Source organism: Ascaphus truei, chromosome 6, assembly GCF_040206685.1.
Source record: "Ascaphus truei isolate aAscTru1 chromosome 6, aAscTru1.hap1, whole genome shotgun sequence".
NCBI lineage: Eukaryota > Metazoa > Chordata > Amphibia > Anura > Ascaphidae > Ascaphus > Ascaphus truei.
Genome location: NC_134488.1, coordinates 23,296,074 through 23,318,533, shown reverse-complemented (window position 1 = coordinate 23,318,533; position 22,460 = coordinate 23,296,074).

The following is a 22,460-nucleotide window of genomic DNA, read 5'->3' as shown; positions in this document are numbered from 1 at the left end:
TAATCATACATATACACGTATCCCTATACATACACGCATATAATCATACATATACACGTATCCCTATACATACACGCTTATAATCATACATATACACGTATCCCTATACATACACGCGTATAATCATACATATACACGTATCCCTATACATACACGCATAATATCATACATATAAACGTATCCCTATACATACACGCGTATAATCGTACATATACACGTATCCCTATACATACACGCGTATAATCGTACATATACACGTATCCCTATACATACACGCGTATAATCATACATATACACGTATCCCTATACATACACGCGTATAATCATACATATACACGTACCCCTATACATACACGCGTATAATCATACATATACACGTATCCCTATACATACACTCGTATAATCATACATATACACATATCCCTATACATACACGCATATAATCATACATATACACGTATCCCTATACATACACGCGTATAATCATACATATACACGTATCCCTATACATACACGCGTATAATCATACATATACACGTATCCCTATACATACACGCATATAATCATACATATACACGTATCCCTATACATACACGCGTATAATCATACATATACACGTATCCCTATACATACACGCATATAATCATACATATACACGTATCCCTATACATACACGCATATAATCATGCATATACACGTATCCCTATACATACACGCGTATAATCATACATATACACGTACCCCTATACATACACGCATATAATCATACATATACACGTATCCCTATACATACACGCGTATAATCATACATATACACGTACCCCTATACATACACGCGTATAATCATACATATACACGTACCCCTATACATACACGCGTATAATCATACATATACACGTACCCCTATACATACACGCGTATAATCATACATATACACGTATCCCTATACATACACGCATATAATCATACATATACACGTACCCCTATACATACACGCGTATAATCATACATATACACGTATCCCTATACATACACGCATATAATCATACATATACACGTATCCCTATACATACACGCGTATAATCATACATATACACGTACCCCTATACATACACGCATATAATCATACATATACACGTATCCCTATACATACACGCGTATAATCATACATATACACGTACCCCTATACATACACGCGTATAATCATACATATACACGTATCCCTATACATACACGCGTATAATCATACATATACACGTACCCCTATACATACACGCGTATAATCATACATATACACGTATCCCTATACAAAGTGCTCGACAAACCCGGTCGCCCACTCGCCAGGCGCGAACGGAAATTGGCCGGTGGCCAGCTACTTTTCCCCCTGCTCTGCGCAAATTTTTTTTTTTTAAATAAATAAATAAATACAAATATCCTCCTGGCTGATTGGCCAATTGGTCGTGACGCGGAATGGAGCCCTTCTCTGCAGGGGTAAGTAATGGCTGCTCCCTGTCTCCTGCCCGCGCTTCCCCCCTCATCCCCTCCAGTCTCCGCTCCTGTCGGGCAGGAGATGACAGCAGGGGATTTCCCCCCCTGTCCCACGGTTCCGCTCCTGTCCCTGTGGCTGCACGCGCGGGGCAGGAGATGACAGCAGGGGATTTCTCCCCCCTCCCCTGTCCCGCTTGCCCTCTGGTTCCGCTCCTGTCCCTGTGGCTGCACGCGTGGGGCAGGAGATGACAGCGGGCGATGTCTCCCCCACCTCCCCTGTCCCGCTTGCCCTCCGGTTCCGCTCCTGTCCCTGTGGCTGCTCGCGTTGGGCAGGAGATGACAGCGGGCGATGTCTCCCCCCCCTCCCGTCCCGGTTGCCCTACGATCCCCGCTTTCCCCCAGTGCCCGTGGCTGCTCCCGATGCCAGCAGGGGTGTTCCCCTCGGTCCCCGTGGCTGTCTCCGCTTCCCCCTCCCTTTCCGCTCCCCCCCCTCCCACAAATGTAAAAATAAATAAATAACAAAAAAATATCCTCCTGGCTGATTGGCCAATTGGCCGTGACGTGGAATGGAGCCCTTCTCTGCAGGGGTAAGTAATGGCTGCTCCTCGCGCGCTCGTTCCCTGTCTCCTGCTCGCGCTTCCCCCCTCATCCCCTCAATCTCCGCTCCTGTCCCTGTGGCTGTGGCTGCTCGCGCGGGGCAGGAGATGACAGCGGGGGATTTCCACCCTGTCCCGCGTGTGCTCCGGTCCCGCTCCTGTCCCCGTGGCTGCACGCCCGGGGCAGGAGATGATAGAGGGGAATGTCCCCCCCCCCCCCCTCCGAACCCGCTTCCCCTCTGATCTCTGCTCCTGTCCCCGTGGCTGCTCGCGCGGGGCAGGCTATGACAGCAGGGGATTTCCCCCCCTGTGGCTGCACGCGCGGGGCAGGGGTGTTCCCTTCGGTCCCCGTGGCTGTCTCCACTCCCCCCTGACCCCCCCCCCAACGAGAGAGAGTGTGAGTGTGTGTGTGTGTGTGTGTGTATGAGAGAGAGAGTGGTGTGTGTGTGTGTGTGTGTACACGTGTAGGACACCAGAGGTAGTCATCCCCCCAATCAGTCAGTCATCCCCCCACCTCACCCACTCAGTCAGTCATCCCCCCACCCCACCCAGTCAGTCAGTCATACCCCCCCACCCAGTCAGTCAGTCCCCCCCCCACCCAGTCACCCCCCCCCACCCAGTCAGTCAAAAGTCAGTCATCCCACCCCCCTGCCCCCTGCCCAGTCACCCCACCCAGTCAGACAGTCAGTAATCCCCACCCAGTCAGACAGTCAGTAATCCCCACCCAGTCACAGTCAGTAATTCCCACCCAGTCAGACACCCCGTCACCCCACCACCCCACATCACCCCACCCAGTCACCCCATCCAATCACACAATCCCCACACCCAGTCACCCCATCCCCACACCGTCACCCCATCCCCACACCGTCACCCCATCCCCACACCGTCACCCCATCCCCACACCCAGTCACCCCATCCCCACACCCAGTCACCCCATCCCCCCACAGTCACCCTCTCTCCGTCTCTCACCCTCTCTCCGTCTCTCACCCTCTCTCTCTCGGTTTCTCCCTCACTCTCTCTCACCCTCTCTCCGTCTCTCTCTCACCCTCTCTCCGTCTCTCTCTCACCCTCTCTCCGTCTCTCTCTCACCCTCTCTCCGTCTCTCTCTCACCCTCTCTCCGTCTCTCTCTCACCCTCTCTCCGTCTCTCTCTCACCCTCTCTCCGTCTCTCTCTCACCCTCTCTCCGTCTCTCTCTCACCCTCTCTCTCACCCTCTCTCCGTCTCTCTCACCCTCTCTCTCCGTCTCTCTCACCCTCTCTCTCCGTCTCTCTCACCCTCTCTCTCCGTCTCTCTCACCCTCTCTCTCCGTCTCTCTCACCCTCTCTCTCCGTCTCTCTCACCCTCTCTCTCCGTCTCTCTCACCCTCTCTCTCCGTCTCTCACCCTCTCTCTCCGTCTGTCTCACCCTCTCTCTCCGTCTGTCTCACCCTCTCTCTCCGTCTGTCTCACCCTCTCTCTGTCTCACCCTCTCTCTGTCTCACCCTCTCTCTGTCTCACCCTCTCTCTGTCTCACCCTCTCTCTGTCTCACCCTCTCTCTGTCTCACAATCTGGATCTGGATATTTTATTTACCCTGTATATCTTAACTGCCCTATACTACACCGAAATAACCTATACTGCTTTCTTCCAAATCTGATTCAAGCTTCACACGGAAGACATCGGAACCCCCCTAACCCAGAAGACAGGTAGGGAACACCTCCCCTCCAATGTATAACATTGCGGAAATGAGGTACCTGGACATTGAGGGTCTGCGGATCAGGTAAGATCCCAGGTGGGATTGCTGCTTTAAATATTGTGAAGCAGGGGCATCCAGGCACTAGTTAAGGGGTGCAGGAAACTAGTCATTCACATCTGGCTTTTTTTTCTAGATTCGACATTTATACACACACACACACATACACATATACACACACACGGACTAATTGTAGTATAATGTAATACAATAAATAAACTTATGTCAAAAACGAATGTTCTTACTAGGAATTGATTACATTTATTTCATTTATGGTTTTTTTAAAATGCGGGGCTGGGGGCGGGATTGGAGGCGGGGTTGGGGGCGGGACTAGAGGCGGGGTTGGGGCGGGACTAGGTGGCGAGTAGATTTTTTGGTTCGGCAAGTAGATTTTTGGGTGATTTGTCAAGCACTGCCTATACATACACGCATATAATCATACATATACACGTATCCCTATACATACACGCGTATAATCATACATATACACGTACCCCTATACATACACGCGTATAATCATACATATACACGTATCCCTATACATACACGCGTATAATCATACATATACACGTATCCCTATACATACACGCGTATAATCATACATATACACGTATCCCTATACATACACGCATATAATCATACACGTATCCCTATACATACAGGTGTATAATCATACATATACACGTATCCCTATACATACACGCATATAATCATACATATACACGTATCCCTATACATACACGCGTATAATCATACATATACACGTATCCCTATACATACACGCATAATATCATACATATACACGTATCCCTATACATACACGCATATAATCATACATATACACGTATCCCTATACATACACGCGTATAATCATACATATACACGTATCCCTATACATACACGCGTATAATCATACATATACACGTATCCCTATACATACACGCATAATATCATACATATACACGTATCCCTATACATACACGCATATAATCATACATATACACGTATCCCTATACATACACGCGTATAATCATACATATACACGTATCCCTATACATACACGCGTATAATCATACATATACACGTATCCCTATACATACACGCATATAATCATACATATACACGTATCCCTATACATACACGCGTATAATCATACATATACACGTATCTCTATACATACACGCATAATATCATACATATACACGTATCCCTATACATACACGCATATAATCATACATATACACGTATCCCTATACATACACGCGTATAATCATACATATACACGTATCCCTATACATACACGCATAATATCATACATATACACGTAACCCTATACATACACGCGTATAATCATACATATACACGTATCCCTATACATACACGCATATAATCATACATATACACGTATCCCTATACATACACGCGTATAATCATACATATACACGTATCCCTATACATACAGGCATATAATCATACATATACACGTATCCCTATACATACACGCGTATAATCATACATATACACGTATCCCTATACATACACGCATAATATCATACATATACACGTATCCCTATACATACACGCATATAATCATACATATACACGTATCCCTATACATACACGCATATAATCATACATATACACGTATCCCTATACATACACGCGTATAATCATACATATACACGTATCCCTATACATACACGCGTATAATCATACATATACACGTATCCCTATACATACACGCGTATAATCATACATATACACGTATCCCTATACATACACGCGTATAATCATACATATACACGTATACCTATACATACACGCGTATAATCATACATATACACGTATCCCTATACATACACGCGTATAATCATACATATACACGTATCCCTATACATACACGCGTATAATCATACATATACACGTATCCCTATACATACACACGTATAATCATACATATACACGTATCCCTATACATACACACGTATAATCATACATATACACGTATCCCTATACATACACGCGTATAATCATACATATACACGTATCCCTATACATACACGCGTATAATCATACATATACACGTATCCCTATACATACACGCGTATAATCATACATATACACGTATCCCTATACATACACGCGTATAATCATACATATACACGTATCCCTATACATACACGCGTATAATCATACATATACACGTATCCCTATACATACACGCATATAATCATACATATACACGTATCCCTATACATACAAGCATATAATCATACATATACACGTATCCCTATACATACACGCATATAATCATACATATACACGTATCCCTATACATACACGCATATAATCATACATATACACGTATCCCTATACATACACGCATATAATCATACATATACACGTATACCTATACATACACGCATATAATCATACATATACACGTATCCCTATACATACACGCATATAATCATACATATACACGTATACCTATACATACACGCATACCTATACATACACGCATATAATCATACATATACACGTATCCCTATACATACACGCATATAATCATACATATACATGTATCCCTATACATACACGCATATAATCATACATATACACGTATCCCTATACATACACGCATAATATCATACATATACATGTATACCTACATCAACATCCCCCTTACAATAGACACAAGAGCACAAATCAACATGCCCCTTACAATAGACACAAGAGCACTAATACACACCGCACAGAAATCCTACGCGATTTGCATGTTAAAAATAAACTCCTCACGTCTCATTAAGATACAGCCGGGGACAGAGGAGCTCTAGGGGAGCTACAGGTGCTTTCTGTGTCCCCCTGTGGTCAGATGTAGCCAGAAGCAGCTAGGAGTTCTTAACCTTTTGTACCTTAATCACCGCTAATGGACCAACAAGGTCCCCAATCAGCCCATACCAATCACCCCATACCAATCACCCTATACCACTCACCCCATACCAATCACCCCATACCAATCACCCTATACCACTCACCCCATACCAATCACCCCATACCAATCACCCTATACCACTCAACACATACCACTCACCCCATACCAATCACCCCATACCAATCACCCTATACCACTCACCCCATACCAATCACCCCATACCACTCAACGCATACCACTCACCCCATACCAATCACCCCATACCAATCACCCTATACCACTCACCCCATACCAATCACCCTATACCACTCAACGCATACCAATCACCCTATACCACTCAACGCATACCAATCACCCCATACCCCTCAACGCATACCAATCACCCCATACCAATCACCCCATACCAATCACCCCATACCAATCACCCCATACCAATCACCCCATACCAATCACCCCATACCAATCACCCCATACCAATCACCCCAGACCAATTACCCCAGACCAATCACCCTATACCACTCGCCCCATACCAATCATTTTATAATTTTAAATATGACGTACCAGTACCATTTAATTATTTCGATTTCATATGAACGACGGAGTTCAACCGTGCCAGTAACTCGACAGAAACGTTTAGTATAGCGCCTTCTCTCTTATTAGTAAGTACGAGTATGGAACAGAGACAGAAACGTTTAGTATAGGGCTCTCTCTCTCTCTTTAGTAAGTACGAGTATGGAACAGAGACAGAAACGTTTAGTATAGGGCTCTCTCTCTCTTTAGTAAGTACGAGTATGGAACAGAGACAGAAACGTTTAGTATAGGGCTCTCTCTCTTTAGTAAGTACGAGTATGGAACAGAGACAGAAACGTTTAGTATAGGGCTCTCTCTCTCTCTTTAGTAAGTACGAGTATGGAACAGAGACAGAAACGTTTAGTATAGGGCTCTCTCTCTCTTTAGTAAGTACGAGTATGGAACAGAGACAGAAACGTTTAGTATAGGGCTCTCTCTCTTTAGTAAGTACGAGTATGGAACAGAGACAGAAACGTTTAGTATAGGGCTCTCTCTCTTTAGTAAGTACGAGTATGGAACAGAGACAGAAACGTTTAGTATAGGGCTCTCTCTCTCTCTTTAGTAAGTACGAGTATGGAACAGAGACAGAAACGTTTAGTATAGGGCTCTCTCTCTCTCTTTAGTAAGTACGAGTATGGAACAGAGACAGAAACGTTTAGTATAGGGCTCTCTCTCTTTAGTAAGTACGAGTATGGAACAGAGACAGAAACGTTTAGTATAGGGCTCTCTCTCTTTAGTAAGTACGAGTATGGAACAGAGACAGAAACGTTTAGTATAGGGCTCTCTCTCTCTCTTTAGTAAGTACGAGTATGGAACAGAGACAGAAACGTTTAGTATAGGGCTCTCTCTCTTTAGTAAGTACGAGTATGGAACAGAGACAGAAACGTTTAGTATATGGCTCTCTCTCTCTCTTTAGTAAGTACGAGTATGGAACAGAGACAGAAACGTTTAGTATATGGCTCTCTCTCTCTCTTTAGTAAGTACGAGTATGGAACAGAGACAGAAACGTTTAGTATAGGGCTCTCTCTCTCTCTTTAGTAAGTACGAGTATGGAACAGAGACAGAAACGTTTAGTATAGGGCTCTCTCTCTTTAGTAAGTACGAGTATGGAACAGAGACAGAAACGTTTAGTATATGGCTCTCTCTCTCTCTTTAGTAAGTACGAGTATGGAACAGAGACAGAAGATAATGGGTGGATCCCTATCGACCGCGCGCATTCATGTGGCGGGAGATGATGAAGCTCTCACACGATGTATCAGCCACGTGTGATTTTACCAGAATAAGCGTAATAAAATGTTACAAATAAAGAATGGAAACAAATGTTTGATGTCTCGAATTTAGATCATTTTTTAATATTACATTTTTTTTAATCTTCAATCACCCCTTGGGGTTAATCCCATCAAGTCCAAAGTGCCCCTTTCACTGCACTTTCTCTGGTCTTTTGGTTCTAATTTTTGTTAGCGTTTTGGTTTTACAGGAGCAGCTCTGGTTTTTGTTTTTCGATTTGTAAAACAAATTCTGGAAAAAAATCTCAAAATAAGCAGGGAATTAAAAAAAAACAAAAAAACTTTTAAACAAACTTTTTAGAAAACTGAAAAAAAAGACGAAGATCTGAGCACGAGCTTTTATGATTATTATTTTTATTTATTTATAATGCACTAACATATTCTGTACGCAGTACAGGGTTGAAAGATGAAAACATGAACAAGTATTGGAAATAAAGGAAGCACAAAGGGGCCTTAGGTTGAGTATAAACAAACTTCTACTGTATTCATGCATCAGAGCAGCATACATATATTGTAACATTGCTGGACTATCAAGTCCTTTCTTTAGAGCATACACCGACGAAATAATATTGATACATTGTTACAGTAGGTAAGGAGGGCACTGCCCAAAGCTTATGATTGATAACGATGGGTAAATGGACACATAAGGTAAAGGGGGATAAAATATTTTACCCAAGATTAGGGCCGGTGCAACCACTGGGCGCTTTGGGCGGTCTCCTAGGGTGGCACATTTTGGGGAGCGGCGGAAGAGGGCGGTAAGCGCAGGACGCTGTTGGCGGAAGCATAGGAGGAGGATGGCAGGCAGCAGAGGAGGAGGACGGCAGGTGGTGGCGGTGGCGGGAGATGACTGAGGATCGCGAGACAGGAGCAGGGCGACAGAGGAGGATTGTCAGGGAGGAGCGTGCCCCAGCCGTCCGACCAGGAAGTCTTCACTGATTTTCAGTGTCTGCCGCTGCTAAAGCGCAGCTCCTCCTGGGCCATCCTGCTCTGCTTCCCACGTTCCACAGTCCTCTTGTCCTGCCGCCTGACGTCCTCCGCCTCCTCTACCCTGCTCTTCTCCTGCATCTCCACCTTAGACCACTGAAGATGAGGAGGAGGGGGGGATGAGAGAAGAAGAGGAGAAGGGGGGGGTGTGAGGGAAGAAGAGGGAGGGGGAAGAGGAAGAGAAGGAAGGGGGTGAGAGAGGAAGAGAAGAAAGGGTGGTGAGAGGAAGAAGAGAAGGAGGGGTGAGAGAGGAGGAGTGGGAGGGGGGGTGAGAGAGAAGTGGGAGGGGGGGTGAAAGGAGGAGTGAGAGGGAGGGTGAAAGGAGGAGTGTGGGGGTGAGATGAGAGAGGATGAGGAGGGGGATAAGAGAGAATGGGACTATAATAACATTACAAAAAACCTTAAAGTTAAGGGGGGTGGGGGGAGGTGCAGGTCTGAAGGTTCGCCTAGTGTGCCGAATACCCTTGCACAGGCCCTGCCCAAGACCAATAACAGAGCAGCTGAGACATCAGCGAATGGCAGCAAGTAGCTGTCACCAAAGCCCGCCGCCGCCACTGACGCAATTCTGGTGCCACAAGCTTTCCGGGGTTTGGCTTGCATTTAGCTTGGATTCTGACAATCGTTCCAGAGTTCGACTTGGACATCCAAATGAACAGTGAAATTCGCAGAGTTCCTATTTCAAACCCGCCAACAAGCCCAACCTTAGTAAGCAGACAGATAACATACATTAGTATGTGTATTACTACTGTGAAGCGCTATGTACACTAACGGCGCTATATAAATAAAGACATACATACATTAGATGGTAATGTAGCATTGATACACTACAGAGAGGCCTAAACATTTATTGTCATATAAAATGTGATAGATATGAGTCCTCTGTAGATATAGCCACTGAATATTATACTTCAAGGAATTTAAAATAAGACAGAAGATAAATGCTTAATTTCCATTTGGACTGCAGTGTTGCTATTATGAACTGAAAAAAAGCTCAATACAGTACTGTATAAATTACATTACATAATGCAATCAGCTCTCCGATCGCTCTGATCTCAGAAGCATCACTGAGATTCACAAGAGGAAGAGATTAAAATGGAACGCAGAATACCTTTCCATATAAATATGCTAGAGAGGGCATCTACTATATTGTTCTTGAGAGAAAAATACACCATATTTGAAAGGGGCAATCCACCCTAACTATCCTCTATTTCTTTGACAGGACTGGAAGGTGCGTGTTTGTGGCAGGGGGATGGGGGACAGAGAGGGGATATCGATACTACTTCCTGATTTTTCAAGGGGATTTAAATGGCCATCCAATAGGAAGTCACAACTGATGATGTTACAGACACACGATTGCCACCCTGCAAACAAAATAGGGCTATAAAAAGAAAACCAGTAAAACTCATTGAATCACAATTCTTGAACTCTGCCCATGTTTGAGAATATAAAGGAGTGGGACATAGGATTCTGGAAGAGAGTTCCAGCTTGGCAGCAGAAGAGAAGTTTCTGAGCTTAGAGGTAGGGAAGATGTTCTCCAAAGTATAAGTTTAGGTTAGGCCCTCCTTTTATTGTATTCCAGATAGGGACAGTGCCCCATCAGTCAGGATCCTTTGTGTTATGGCCATATTAAGTAAGTGCATGTCCCAAGAAAGGGAATGCAGACATGCCTCTGTGGGCCACGCAGAAGTGCCACCAGGATATCTGGGGATCAGCCCTACAAGCAGATCCTCATCCATAATGTTCAGTACCCCTGAGGAAGTGGCATTTCCAAAGCAGGAGTGGAGTAGGTTACACAGACGAGACCAGGATCACAGCCAGAGGCCCACTGTGAAAGAGACTTCAAGTAAATGGGTAAGAAGGGAAGGGCCCTGATACAACCAATGAATATCACTGAAGGATAAGAAGATGCACCTCCCATGTGTGTTAAAAGAGGGGACTCAGGGAAGATCTGAGTAATCATTGATATGAGAATGAAAACAAGTCCAACCACGCCCCATCTTTTCCACCGCCCAGCAGACCACTGACAGCCTGAGATGAGGTGAATGGACATGGATGCCGGCTACACCACTGCACTGATGTTACCTCCCTAGGGAGCCGGGCAAGGAGGGTTACATACCTCTGCAGCTGCCCTCACGCTGTCGGAGGTAAGGAGCCTACGAACGGAGGTCCGGGGAGCCAGAGAGGACCTGGCTACACATGCAAATGAGCACAGTGTCATCTTTTGCTTCTGATCCATTTTGACATGGAACCTTAAAAGCGTATGCCTGCTTATGCTGTGTAATGCAGAGGCATAAGCTTATAGGTCTCCATGTTAAAATGGATATGAAGCAAAAGGTGAGTGTGTGCTCATTTGCATGTCATTACCCAGAATCCCTACATGCAGTGGAAACACTGTATTCTAAGAGATAATGGGGAAAAGCATGGTTGCAGACGTGTCTGAGACGTCTGAATGTGCTTACGAGTACAATCGAAGAAATGTAAGCAGGGAGCCAATCCGAAACAGTACATGTAAGCAGGGCAGCTGACAGAGAGGAGAGCCGGGACAAGCATCCAGGGACCAGTGGCTACGGGGAGCCCGGCGCCTGGGATGGTCTCAGGCCTTTGGCCGAGGCCAACTTCTTTGCCCTGCTGCCGGTCCTCTTGTTGCTGCCGGACCCTGGCTCTCCCCAGCTGCGGGCCTCCCTTACTGAATGTCCCATGCTGAGCTTCTGATGCTGGCGCACGCCGGATGCAAGAAGGGCTCATCTTCCGGCGTGCACAGGGTGGGGAACGACTCTGAAGGTAGTGGAAGAGGTGGTGATGTGATCCTTGATGTTACTACAACTATTAGTGGTGTTGGTGGTAGCAGCAGTGAGGAAGGTGATGACAAGAGTAAATCATTCTGTGTGCAGCAGGCCATACCAACCACAACTCGTGCTCCTGTTATTAGCGCTCGTATTATTAGCAATAATACATTGAAAAGTAACATTTACATACGTGTATATTGTATATTTCAAAGGGAAAAAAACTCACACACACACAAGCCCAACATCAACACCATCCATGGGAACAGCTTCAGACAGAGAATACACCATTGGGCCACAGGAGCCAATGAGACATCAATTGTCATCATCATCAAGAGTGCATGGAGTTGGGGCAGAGAGGCAAGAAAGTCTTATCAGCCTCAGAAATAGTAGAACGCAGAATTACACAATGTGAAACAGTTGAGGAGATGGAGGAGTATCATAATAATGATGATGAATTTGTAGGTGGTGGTGGCAGGAGAAGCCGGGAGAGCACGAGTAAGAGCAGGATAGCTAATAGAAGGTTACATAAAGTCTAGCAGCATTCTCTAGGTCTTTCAGTCAGGAGAGACCACCCCACCCTGTTTCTTCATCAATTAGAAAATCAAGAGTTTGGAGGGTTTTTTCATAGTGAGCGTGAATGAGGTTGCAGTCACCTGTTGGTGCCGTGCCATTGCGAGGCATTAGGAACGCAGAGACTCATCTGGGTACCTCTGGATTTATAGGGCACATGATCCACCGTCATACAGTAAGTCTACATGGCAGAGAAGTGAGACGGACACAACGAGTAGCATAGTTGGGAGAAGGAGGGATAGCTCGAGTCCTGGTAGTCGATCACGTGATTCCAAAGTTTTTGGTGATAAAGGTCGTGCCCTTATGCTGTGTGTGAGCATAGGAAAAAATTATAGAAATACCCTCTCCCACTTCTTCCACTCTTTTCCCTGCTGCTGACATGGTGGCACTTCTACTACTAGCGGTGGTAGGTAGTGTTGGTATCAGAGACAGTAGAAGTGGTGGCGGTAGCGGACAGTAGAACTGATGGTTTGGGCCTCCCAGGCCCACCTGATTTGAACTTGGGAGGTAAGAGCACCAGCTGCCCCAGTTCGCTTGCCTTCGCGCCTACCTGTCTCTCCTTACCTCACACTCCTCCTCTCTATCGGAAATAAATGTCATGAAATATAATATTCAATATAAAAATAAAATATTACAAAAATAATACAAATGATCAAATAAAATAATACAAGCGATAAAAATTAGTAAAGTAAATTAACTATACTAACACTTAAAAAACAAAAAAAAACTGCAATTATAACTTAAATGTAATGAACTAACTGCAACCCCCCTCAATGGGGATACCAGTTTGTTGCAAGGGGTTAATAGTAGAGCAGTATATGCCAAACCCCACCCTGTGTTGCCACAAGGATACCCACGTCATAGGAAAGTATATAGGAAAGGCCGAAAGTTCTGGAAAGGAGGTTCCTGGAGGACACGAGGAGAGGAGCCTCGGGGGGAGAGATAGTTGATTAAGTTCCTGAAGTAATAGGAGAGATCAGGCCTCCCTGTTTATTATGTTTCATATATGGACAGTGCCCTCTTAGCAAGGATCCCAATGAGATGGCCAATGGAAACATGCAGGTCCCAGAGAGGGGAGACAGACATGACACAGAGGGCCACATGCAGAGGGCTCCCGGGTGTCAGCGGATCAGCTCTACAGGCGGATCCACATATGTAGTATCAATCTGTCGGGAAGTGGAAGTTCCAAATCAGGAATGGGGTATAGTATTTACTTGCACAGAACCGGCCAGGATCCCAGCAAGGGACCAAATTAGACGGGATATAACGGACGTTACTCCGAAGGGGTGCCGAGTCCAATACAAGTAACACAGCCAAGTATATGCACCTCCCTCTGAGTGTTAACAGTGGGCACCTAGGGAAGGACCATTTCATGAATAGCAAAGAATGATGTAAGCAACGTACAACTATGTCAACTATATCGTGTATGTGTCTGAAGTGTCCCCGTGCCTGTGGACATGAATAAAAATTGGAGTTGTACTGCAAAAGTTCCTGGTGCCCTGTTAGGAATCTGAGTTCTCAGCGCCGTCTGCGCAACACACAGACAACCCTCAGGGAGACTCAGGGCGTGCAGCGCAACCTCCACTCACCTGCCTCCACGGGCCGTCAGCCCCTCAGTCGCCGCAGGGTCGCTCCCCTCGGCGGTCCCGCCGCTCCTCCTTCTCAGTAAGAGGCGCGGTCCTTCCGTCCCACGCGCACACGTGCGTCCTCCAACGCTGGCCGCGTGCACACGCAGCTTACAGAGCGCACGCCCAGCATCCGCTCTTCAACTTCCATCCCTGCAGTAAGGCTCCGTCCCCGTATGCCGCGCGGGCGTACTCAGAGTACTACCAGTGCTCACCTGGGTTGTATCAGCCGCACCAATCCGGAAAGGCTCCCTGCAGTCCTCCTGATCCGCCCCCCCATCCCTGATTGGTCACCCTGATTGGTCTCCGAGCCCTCACTCATCGCTCGACATAGTCTCTGTATGGAAGTTGTTTGGTGTTCTCTTGGTGATTCTACTGCGGGCAGCACCGGCGTAACATTATGTCGCACCCACAAGATGCAGACCAGACTGAACTAAGGCAGTTTCTCTCTGATCTGCTTCAGCAAAACCAGGCCATGGCGGATCAAATTGTGGCATTAACACGTCAGGTCGCTGTACTCTCGGCCCGAGTACCAGACGCTTCCTCTTCTGGTGTTAATCCCCAGCCCGCAAGCGCGGCAGTTGCTAGCAGCTCTGACGTAAAAATTCCACCCCCAAGCCTTACGCAGGCGAACCGCAAGAATGTAGGGGTTTCCTCAACCAGTGTGAGGTGCAGTTTGAAATGGCCCCCCATCACTTCGACACTGGACGTAAGAAGGTAGCCTACATTTATAACCTCTTGACGGGCAGCGCCCTGGCTTGGGCTTCCCTGGTCTGGGAGCGATGTTCTGACCTTACCCAGGATTATCCAGCCTTTAAGGCCGAGTTCCAGCAAGTGTTCGATTCCCCCGCACGCCGGGAGATGGCATCTGTTTCTCTCCTTCAGATCACCCAAGGGCGATGAATGGTGACGCAGTATGCCGTGGAGTTCCGGACCCTCGCAGCCAAGACTAACTGGGGGGCAGGAGGCTCTCGTCTCAGTATTCTGGCAATGCCTGGCTGATCCCATCAAGGATGAACTCGCTCGTCAACCCAGGCCAGATCAATTGGAGGTTCCCATCGAACTAGCAGTCCGAGTGGATCAACGCATCCAAGTACGCCGCTCCGAGCATCTGCACTCTCGCTTTTCAAATTTTCAAACTCCCTTCCTCAGTACACCTGACAGTACTCCTGCGGTTACCAGTGCTACCACCCCTCTTCGTCCTGCCTTGGAGTTACCTGAGCCGATGCAATTGGTGGTACAACGCATCCGCACACCTATACGGCAATTCCGCCACGCCGGGGGATTGTGTTTCTACTACGGATCCGCTGAGCACCTGGTTCGAGAATGTCCTCTGCGGTCGGGAAACGGGAACACCCAGTGAGTACGGAGGGGCTCTCTCTGGGTGTCATGTCTCCTCGTCTCCTCCATAAGAGAGAATTCCCTAAGAAACTCACTGTCAGAGAGAGGATTTGGCCCGGGATAAAAGGGGTTACACCCCATTTGGCCACCCTCTACTCTCACCTGGGAAGCAAGGGGTTAAATGGACTGGGGTCCAGTAATGTGTTCTTGCCTTGCTTCAGCCATCCAACTGTTTATTCCCCTGTATAAATGTATTGTTTCTGTGCCAGTGTCTGCATCACACACACGCTGGGGCTTAAGGGGTTAATGAGCTACAGTTTAGGAAAATACAAATATGTGTGGTGTCTTTTCAGAAATATCTGGGCTTCAAAATTTGGCTTGATTGAAGTTGGGTGTGAAAAGTACAGAGGGGGTCTAGTGTACAGTGTGTTAATACCTAATTGGCATACCAAGGGTATATTGCTGGTAGAGACAGCTAGGCCCATGTCTGGAGCATTGGGTGTGAAATCTAGCACCTGTGACAAATGTTCTCTACACACGAGTCCCTGCTTCAAAGGATTTATTGACCAGGGGTTATGGGGCCAGGGGTGCGGTTACCCAAGGAGATATCAGAATGAGTGACCTTATTAAATATAAGAATATTATGAGATGTCCTCGGCTGAATGTGCTAAAAGCTACATATGTGTATTTGTGGGACTGATTCGCACATAAGGATTACAGACACATGATGTCTAGCAGGTACTAAGAGACATATATTAATATCTCTCTTCATTTTAATATTACACAGTAATATTTAGTCTTATTGGGAGCGTCATGCATGCCGGAATGTATTAATATATCTCGCGTGCCAGTAAGTACTACTGAACTGAAGTTATGAAGTTATTTAGATAGGAAAAGCAGTTTTTAAACGTCCTTGGGTGAGAGGAGTTTTACTCTGGGGAAAACTGTCAACCTCACCACTGATTTATGAGAGGGGCTGGGTTTAGGTTGTGTTCAATGGGAAATAATGGTATAAGAACCAGGCTCAGCCTATGGCTATTGTCTTTCGTGTCTTGGTGATTTTGAAGATTGCTGTATGAACTGCCAGTCCACAATTATGACTGCTTCATCATTCCATCTTAAGTAAGCGCCTATATTTTGTCTGTTATTTGTATAATCTCGTGTGTTTACCTTTTTCAAGGAATAAATTATATTTTATCATATCTAAGCCTCGTTCAGTTCAACCCAGTTATATTTTTGGTTTGTATTATTAATAGCCTGTCACAAAGTTACCATCACACTCACCATACCTGTCTCTCTTACAGGCGATAAGTTTCATACCTCTACCGCAGCGTTCATTGACTCTGGAGCAGGAGGAAACTTTGTGGATCTATAATTCGCCAGGCTAAACCACATACCGCTCGTGAGGAAGAAAAATCCCATCGCACTGGTCGGTATAGATGGACTTCCCCTTACCCCGGCATACATCTTATTGATGGTTCCTCTCCTTCTGACCTCACATCCTCACAAGGAGACCTTAGTCCTCGACGCCATCCATGCTCCTGGAACACCCATAACCCTTGGCCTTCCATGGTTACAGCTAATCCACTGATAATTGGACTCAAGGCCATACAACGCTTTTTGGGATGCACGAATTACTATCGTAAATTTATGCATAATTTTTCTACCATTGTGGCGCCCCTTACAGCTCTTACGAAGAAAGGGGCTGATCCATCTGCTTGATCACCTGAGGCTCTGTCCCCCTTCAAGGTACTCAAGGAAGCATTTGTATCCGCACCTATCCTCCATCATCCTAACATCAAGCTCCCCTTCGTGTTGGAAGTCAACGCCTCCGATTGCGGCGCAGGGGCAGTTCTGTCTCAGAGACTTACTCCCCAAGACAAGCTACATCCCTGTGCATACTTCTCCAAGAAGTTCTCATCTGCTGAGAGAAATTACGACGTAGGTAACAGGGAGCTCCTGGCTGTGAAGATGGCTCTCCAAGAGTGGAGACATCTCTTGGAGGGGTCGAAAGAGCCATTTACTATAGTCACGGATGACAAAAACCTTCTCTACATCGAGAATGCCCGACGTCTTGGTCCACCACAGGCTCGTTGGTCTCTTTTTTCCCCCAGATTTGATTTTTACCTTTCTTGTATTCCAGGGACAAAAAACGTAAAGGCGGACGCACTTTCCAGACAACATTCCTCAGAGGAGAGACCTGAGGAGTCCTTGGAGACCATCCTTCCATAGGAGAGGCTTCTCACCACATCTACCTTCAAGAACCTTGATAAGATTATGCATTCTAAGAGACGCATTCCTAAGGACTTGGCGGTTCCCGACAACAAACTCTTCGTACCTCCCAAATTTGTTCCTGAAATCCTGAGTTGAGGCCACTCTTCAAAATCCGCAGGTCATCCAGGTTTTAAAAAGACTATTGACCTTATTCGTCGGAATTTTTGGTGGCCCAAAATGTCCCAAGATATTTTGGAATATACCCGCGCTTGTCCTACCTGCGCGCAGAACAAGACACTCCGTCAAAAACCCCAAGGTTTTCTGTTACCTCTACCAGTTCCCGACCGCCCCATGTCCCATATTTCAATGGATTTCATCATGGAGTTGCCCAAATCCAGAGGAATTAACACAATCTTGGTGGTCGTGGATAGATTCTCTAAGATGGCTCATTTTATTCCACTTAAGGGACTGCCCACCTCTCCCGCCCTTGCTGATATCTTTACGGATCAAATTTTTCAGATTCATGGGATCCCTTCCTCTATTGTTTCTGACAGAGGGTCCCAGTTTGTGTCCAAGTTTTGGAGAACTTTCACCAAGAGATTGGGCATCTCTTCCTCCTTCTCCTCTGCTTATCATCCACAGTCCAATGGACAGACGGAGAGGATCAACCAGTCCCTGGAAAAGTACCTAAGATGCTTTATATCTGATTCCCAGGATGATTGGACTCAACTCCTGCCTTGGGCAGAGTATGCTGTTAATTCTGCCAAGAATGAAGCCACCCGTGAGTCGCCCTTTTTTTTTTATTATAAATGATGGGTTTCACCCTTCCTGCTTGCCCATCTCCAACATTCCTTCTGGGGTACCAGCCGTACACGAACGCATTTCTTCTCTCTAAACAGCATGGTCCAGGATTCAAACTACCCTTCTCGACTCCTCCCACAGATCTAAACTTCAGGCCGATCGCCGCCGTCGTCCTGCGCCCAGGTACAGGCCAGGGAATTTGGTATGGCTTTCCTCTAAAAATATCCACTTAAAGGTACCATCCCCAAAATTGGCACCTTAATTCCTGGGTCCTTTTCCTATTTTAGAACACATCGATCCTGTGGCATTTTGCCTCCAGCTACCACACAGTATGAAGATTCCCAATGTTTTCCATGTTTCTCTCTTAAAACTATTCATCACCGAGGGGCGTGGCCAGGAAGCCAAGCGAGCCGGCAGCAGAAAACTTAGCTCCCCAACCTACCCCCTGTTTAACCCAGAAAAACATCCCTAAACTTGGGGGAAAACATAAACTAAAACCACCAATAGACTCACGGTACAAGGGGAGAGAGAGGGGAGTAATTTACCCGCGGTGGACCGGGAAAAAGAGTGTTCTGTGGCCGCCGGCTGGCTCCCCTCCTTCACCTTCGGGGAATCCAAGATGGCCACCGGGACCGCGCGGCGGAGGTAACTCCCGATCCCCGAACCCTCGGAGCAAGCAGAGGTAAGGGAGATCCCCACATAGTGACGCAGCTCGGATACCCACATCCAGAGACGGAGCGGTGACTGCCCTGGCCACCTGCCCCTCTCCCCTTAACAAAAACTATTCATCACCAGTCACTTCTTCCCGGACCAGACTCGCAAGCCAGATCCAGTTACCATCTAAAATAATGAAGAGTATGAGGTTCACTCTCTATTGGATTCCCGCGTGTCCAGGGGTCAACTCCAGTTCCTGGTGCAATGGAAATGTTTTGGACCCGAGGAGAGGTCTTGGGTTCCTTTAAAGGACATTCACGCTCCAGGTCTTCTTAGAGCCTTCAGAAGGAAGTTAACGGAGAAACCTTTTGGAGGTCCGTCCAGAGGCCATTCCTGTAGGAATCTGAGTTCTCAGCACCATCCGTGCAACCCATAGACAACCCTCAGAGAGACTCATTTCGCGCAGCGCAACCTCCGCCTACCTGCCTCCACGGGCCGCCAGCCTCTCCGTCGCCGCAGGGTCGCTCCCCTTGGTGGTCCCGCCACTCCCCCTCCTTCTCAGTGGGATGAGTGGTCCCTCTGTCCTGCGCGCACACGTGCGTCCTCCTCCAACGCTGGTCGCGTGCACGCGCAGCTTACAGAGCACGCGCCCAGCATCCGCTCTTCAGCTACCACTCCTGCTGCAATGCTCCGCCCCCGAACGCCGCGCGGGCGTACTCAGAGTACTACCAGTGCTCCCATGGCTTGTATCAGCCGCACCAATCCGGAAAGGCACTCTGCAGTCCTCCTGATCCGCCCCCATCCCTGATTGGTCAGCCCAGCCTTATCAGGCATCTCTGAGCCCTCACTCATCGCTCGACATCGTCTCTGTATGGAAGTGTTTGGTGAACTCTCGGTTACTACAGGTTCTGACACGGCTCGTACGACTACACCCTTTGGCTCCCGACCTCGGCTCTCCTCGGACTACGTATACTCTGGCATCCCACGATCACGGCTTGGACTTGGACCCGCCTCATCTCTCCGCTCCCTGACCTCGACAAGGCATTCACTATTCTTCTCCTATACCCGGTCCGGCAAGTATTGTCTACGTTACTTACATCTGGCCTGGCAACGCTTAACACCACACTCCGGACGCGCTCGCTTTGCTGCGGGTGTGTGTACCCCTACTTCCCCCTTCAGCACAGGGGACGGGTCTGGTCTGCGGGCAGCACTGGTGTAACATGCTCATCATGTTCACCCTTGCAACGTCATCACCCAGCTGCTTTAATCCAGCACCCCGAATTGAGGTAAACTTTGTTGAGTAGCCAAATATTACATACCAATGTAATCTCCGGAGCCAGGCAGGGAGGGTGTCATAACTATAAAACTATAACTATAAATAACTAACTTAGTTAAGTTAGTTCAGTTAGCTAACTATATGTGCAGTATATATAAATAGCTCAAACTAACTCTTGTATTTAATACTTTTTATTTTCTCACACTCTCTTGCTTTCACTCACTCTCTCACTGAAAATGATATATGTTGGCATTTCACTTATTTTCCTGTGAAATTTCACGGGAAGCATGACAAAGTGCAACATCAAAGACTAATTTAGCAAAATCTAAAACATTGTGGGCTTTAGCGAATTCCTTTGCAAATAAACAACATTGAAGGTAAAACAGCAAAATATTTGGCAACTCCATTTTGAAGAGTCTCACTACTCATACATATGTAACCCTCCTTGCCTGGCTCTTAAGGAGTTTACATCACATAGACTATTTACATGGCAATGATCAGTCTCTGACACCTGTTCAGGGTTTTGGGTCGGTGCAGGCTGGGCCGGGAGCTGCTGATAGAATAAGGATGAGCGCCAGGAACTTTATTCAAAGAACTTTATTCACATCCATTGATAATGCTCCACATACAAGGGCAGGCTTCACCTAGACATGAACTGGTGTCAAACAATATAGTCAGTCTGTGCTTCTCCCCTTGGTAGCTCTCACTCCTACAGTAGGGAGGGTCTTATACTTGTGTCATTTAGTAATGTTAGATTAGCAATCTCATGTATTGCTTCCTCAATGCCCTCTATCTGGTGGACCCTGGTAGGGGGACACATTTTATTCTTGAGGATCATTGTCCCTTTACTGTGAACAGTATTCTTCCTCTATACTTATCAGATCGGGAGTTTACTGAGGACCTGTCGGTGGGAGTACACTCTATCTTCAGGAATCAGTATTCCATCACTCTGTGCACTGGTCCACACCTATTGGATCAGGGGTTCACTAGGGACCCTCCAATTGACCAAATCCAACTATGCTCAGGAGTTTCTACTCTGAAAACCCCCTGCTGAGTACCTGCCTGCTCCTCTTCTGATCAGAGAACAATCTACGTTCATTACTATGGGCTCCATCTTTAAAGGGCACGTTCCTTAACTGACAACAATAAAGGTGGCAGGACATCCTTACTACACATAGTTTAACATGTTTACATAACTTACAGTGAGGCCCTCTCCAGCTGCTATTCCCGAGGTACCTGCTTCTAGAACAGTCTGCCTGGATATATATATATACTCTAGTGGTGATGTCACTATCACCAGACCTAAAAGTGAGGTTGGCTTAGTTTCTGCCAAGTCACCATGTATCATATGGTGGGAGAAGGGAGTTACCATGTATGAGCCCACACAGTTTACCCTCTAGGGCCCTTAAGCCTTACATCAGCGGTGCGCAAACTGGGGGGCGCCTGCCTTGGGAGGGAGCAAGATTATTTAGGGGTGGGGGGGCAGGCAGCGTGCGGCGAAACCTGGGGACGGGAAGAGCTGTGCACGGCAGCCAGAAGCTCCGTGCTGCTGCTTGTTGCGGGGGCGGGGCCTTCCTTCCCTGCACACACCCTCCTCCTCCTG